Consider the following 5,365-nt stretch of genomic DNA (forward strand, 5'->3'; position numbering starts at 1 on the left):
TTAATAGCATTTTAATTAAAAATATATTCATACATGATTTTTTTGCATGAAAATTATTATTATTATTTAATCAATTTCAGTAAAAATTAACTTTGTAGATTAATTTTAAAATTTATTGAAGTACGCAGATTAAAATTGGACAATTGAAAGTATATGAATTAAAATCAAAAAAATGAAATGAGGTAATATATATATTTTTTTAAAAAAAAATAATTGGATGAATTTAAAATTTGATTTATAATATATAATGGAAGAAGAAAAGCATTACTTGTGAAGTGAGAAATTATGTAAAGGCCAAACCATTAGAGTATCTCTCTAATCAATGACATTGTTTGCTTAACTCTTGGAGTAACTTTGGACTCAAGTGATACTTTGTGCCATTATATCAATTCCAAAACTTTCTTTTTAAATCATGATGATGGTCTCAAAATTTATTATTAATTCTCCCTATATTCTTACTCTTTTTTTTGTTTTCTTCACATCTCAACATTGAAAAATTCTTGATCACTAAAAGAAAAGAATTTTGTTAAGGCTTTGAATTTTTTTTCCCAATTTTTCTTGGAATATTCTTATTACTTCTTGAATTATTTCTAGTTATTTGTTTGTTAGTTTTTTTCCCCTAATTTTTAAAATGTTCTCATGAATATTTTGACTTTTTATCTCATACACATAGTAAATTATTTATGATAATTTATTCATTAGAATGAAAGTAATATTGGTTTGGAGAATGAATTGAAATCAAAGATAGATTTAGTATGGATCTAGGGGCTCGAGCCCCCCTCAACTCTATGCTCTTTATATATATATATATATTTGGCATAGTATTAAAATCCCAATGATGAATCTATCTGCTATCCCCTCTTAAATCCAGGTTCAAACCCCAATTACATTTATTTTTACTAAATTATATAAAATTTCTAGATCTTCCACTAAAATCTGTATATATTAAGATAGTTGTTTAAAAATATGTTTGATCTCTAAACTTTCGTAATAATTTAGTTTCTAAACTTTATTTGGTAACGATTTAGTTCAACTTTCAAATTTTAATATTTTAGTCTTTGAACTTTATTAAGTAATAATTTAGTTCCTATATTTTGAACTTATAGCAATTTAGTTCATTTCATAAAAAAAATCATCAAAACTAAATGTCAAATTTTATTACGTTACAACTTAGTCTTTAAAGTTTATAAATAAAATACATTTTTAATCAAGTTATCAATCAAAATATGTAAGAAATATCCCATTAAATCATAGTAATATTTTTTATAAAAGGGACTTATGAAGCACCTATACTTCATATTAGACAAAGAATCAGTATCAGACACGTATCGGATACCGATACTTCTAGATACTTCGCAGATACGTATCTGACACGCGATTTGACGTATCTATATTTTCAAATACTTTCCAGATACGTATCTGACACGCGATTTGACGTATCTATTTCTATGCGTATTTTTTCTTTAAGAAAAAAGGCAAGTAATTGATATAATTTTTCCCAATCTAAAATTACGCAACCTATTTACAAAGCTCACTACTCGAGTCCAAAACTAAAATAAAAATAAATAAATAACGGACCAAACCATAGACTAGAATCATCTAATCTTCATCTTCACATTTGAGTCCCCACAAAGTCTACCAAAATATAAACTATTTGGATGTTTTCAACAATAAATTCTTCGTTTATCTTCATACTTCTCTCTCTAATCTTTTCTTCTTCTTCTTTGCAATATGAGTCACTTTTCTATTGCATATTATTAACTATTGTACTTCAACATCTTAGATGTTGCTTTTTTTGTATTGTATTTCAATGTTTGTATTCTATTTTGTGCTATTGTTATTAACTTGTATGCTAAATTTATCTATATCCTAGATTTTTTTAAAGAAAAAAATGTATCTTCAACGTATCAATATCCTCGTTTTTTAAAAATATATATAAAAAAGTGACATATCCTTAGACGTATCCGTATCTTAGTTTTTTAGAAATTGACGAATCGCCGTATCCGATCGTAATCATATCTGTATATGTGCTTCATAGAAAGGGACTAAATTATTACTAATTAAAGTTCATGGACTAAATTGTTAATTATTTGAGAATACAATGATTAAATCATCACCAGTTAAAGTTTAGCAACTATGTTAATGAGAGACCAAAAGTTTTTTTTAACCATAATAGTTTAGTCCTTAAACTTTGATGTTTGTGTCAAAAAAGTTCATCAATCCATAAACTTTGAGGTTTGTCTTTGTGTCAAGAAAGTTCATCAATCCGTAAACTTTGAGGTTTGTCTTTGTGTCAAGAAAGTTCATCAACTTTAAAAGTAGAATAAGTCTTTCGTGAACTTGTAATTTTATATTTAATATGTCTGGAAGTGCGTGTAGTAAGCATCACTCAAAGTCTTAAGCTTCCACATTATTTTATTTTTTGATCTAATCATCTGTGGCAAACATCACATACATCGATGTGCAAATCTTCCTCTTTTGTAAGTCATATTTTTCTACTTAAACAAATTTATTATTGTTGTCATGTGAAAGATTAGCTAAGTTCATTTTATGTTCGAATTTTCACATCAACTTAAAATAAAAGACGACTAAATTATTTTAATGGATTATAATAAATAAGTTCGACTCAATATGACAAGGTAATTAGAATTGTCTCATTCAAGTCTTTGTAAACGGTCACTTTAATATCACACTACTTGTTGTCACACACTTCCAATAATAATATTGACATGTAATTAATTAATTAGTCTAAAATAAATAAGCATCTAATCAAAATCACACCATATTCATTAACACCTTTTTAGTCATGGACACCAAATTTTGATAAAACATTTAATAAAAGAACCCAAGTTATGGACATTGCACATCTTATACATATCACTCAATGTATTGTTCATAAAATTTTCTACTATTAAATGCACTACTTATGCATTTTAGTGGAAGTAGAACAAATAATAATAAGAATAAGAATAAAGTTTTGGGAAAAAAAAGTCAATTTATATTCTTAAATGAACTAATAATTATTATATAATTCAAATCTAGAACTTAAAAAAAAATGTATCAATATTGAACTTTTGTAACTATTTCAATTTCATAATTCGTTTAATTTTAGATTTTCTTATTAACATTCGGTGAATGTAACAATTTATACTCTGAACTTCAACAATTAATTTCAATTAACTTAATTGACCGATTTTAAAAAATAGGTGATAAATATCTCTTCTCAAAAGTTTTTTTTATCATATTAATTCAATAAGATATTAGTAACTTCTCTTAAACATTGTCAAAATGAACATAGTTCAACTAACATAATGCTTGTATCATTAACTTCGAAGTCAGAAGTTCAAACGTCTGATAATATATTTAAGTTCAACAGTAATTGACATGATCTTCATCTTTAGAAGTCGAAGATTCGATCCCTCGTATCCTAATGTGATTTACTAGAAAAGAAAAGGAAAAAAACATACTCACACATGAGCCTTGGAAGGTTCCTATGGGAATTTAAGAGCATGAAAGGCCACCAACAATAAACATACAATAGAGTCAGCTCCCATGCCTTTGACAATTATTGGCAATGAATTAGAGATTAATATCCCACCCACCACTCCCCCACATTATTCAGCTTTGGATCAAACATCAATTAATGGAACCCCACTATCCATCCAAAGGTATGTTTTGGCCTACATTATTGCCTACTTCCATTCTATTCTTCAATTATTTGTACCATATATATATATATCCTAACAAAATCTACTCTAATCTTTTCTACATTCATCTACCGTTTTAATCTATGTTCGGTCTGCTATATAACACGTGTTTGATTTTTCGTAAAAGAATGGAATTTTTTTTTTTCTTTTTTGAATTCAAAAATATAGTGGGAAGGAAAATTTTGAATCTCTCTCTTGGTCGAGAGTAAATATTTTATGCTAGTAAAACTATGTTCATATTGAAAAAGAAAATGATATGGTGAAGTTTATGTAGTTTGTGTTTTAGATTTATAATTTATTATAATTACTATGTTGCTTTAACCGATTTTTTAGTAAAACAACTAGAGTGAAAGATAGAATCTCCAATTTTAAAGGTGAGTATATGCCAATTAAGATTAAGCTAATTATGTATAACTTGAAAAGATACCTTTTATAAATTTTGAGATATGTAATTATTTATTAGTCGTGAAATATTATTATACAAGTCATAATTAAATTTAGATACCAAATATGAGGAATAATTGTTGAGTTGACCATTTTTTTTTTTTTGGCAAAAAATAGAATCTACCCACTTTTTAAAACCTACTTTTTTTTTTTTTCTTTTTTTAACATTTTGCTTGCTTCATCATAGCGTTAAATTACCAAAATAACCTTAATGTGAGTGCGTGATCAACTCTCGACTCTCGTTCTTGCTACTATATAAATTGAATTTTGAAGTTTTCACTTTCAAAATGTTTATTAAATTATTAACTCTATTCATATTAATCATTTTTAAAAAATTGACCTCTTTTTATTGGTAAAAAATATTTAAAGTCTTTAATCATTTTTGGTTTTTTTCCTTCAAAAATATTTTTTAGAGAGACAAAAGATCCAACCTCTGATTTCAAGGGAGTGAGTGTATGTCAATTATCATTGAGTTAATTTCACTTCGACATCTTTTGTGCAATTTTCAATTTGGTTTGAATATCTAAAAAATAAGTCTCCTACTTATTCATCGACCTCTAGTACTTTATTCAAAAAAGAAAAAGAAAAATTATTCATGCATACGTAGTTCAAGTGAGGAATTCAACCTTTATATCTCTTGGGAAAGAATACATATTTTAGTTTGGAATTGTTGTAGCCTTATACCTCGACAAGTTAGTAAATAAATATTAAATTATTTTATTTTATATACAATAACTAAAATAAATCTACTATTAACATTTGCATCTTTTCTATGATATTTATAAGTTTTTTAAAAATATTAAATTTTGTTGATCTATATTAATGGTTAATTAATAAGAAAATAACTTTAATTTTTCTTTTAAAAAAATAGTTGTTTCCAAATTATGAAAAATTAAGTTCACATAATTTAGATTTTTTTAAAAGTTTAGGACTATGCTCCAAATGGCTGAAATTTGTGTTTGAAGAAAAAAGAAAGAAAGAAAGATGGGAATCTTAATATTATATTATTTGTCTAGCCAATTAGAAGTCTAACTTCTTAGGAAAACTAATTATTTCAAACAAAACAATTAAAAAATGAAATTCCATGTTGAAATTTATTCCAAAGTACAATAATTTGAGAGAGAAACTAATTATTGTTATTATAAATATATATTTTGGTCCTACTATTTAGTTTCTATTTCAATTTGGTCCTAATCTTTTGAAAGTTTCAAAAT

Source organism: Benincasa hispida, chromosome 12 (genome assembly GCF_009727055.1).
Source record: "Benincasa hispida cultivar B227 chromosome 12, ASM972705v1, whole genome shotgun sequence".
Taxonomy (NCBI): domain Eukaryota; kingdom Viridiplantae; phylum Streptophyta; class Magnoliopsida; order Cucurbitales; family Cucurbitaceae; genus Benincasa; species Benincasa hispida.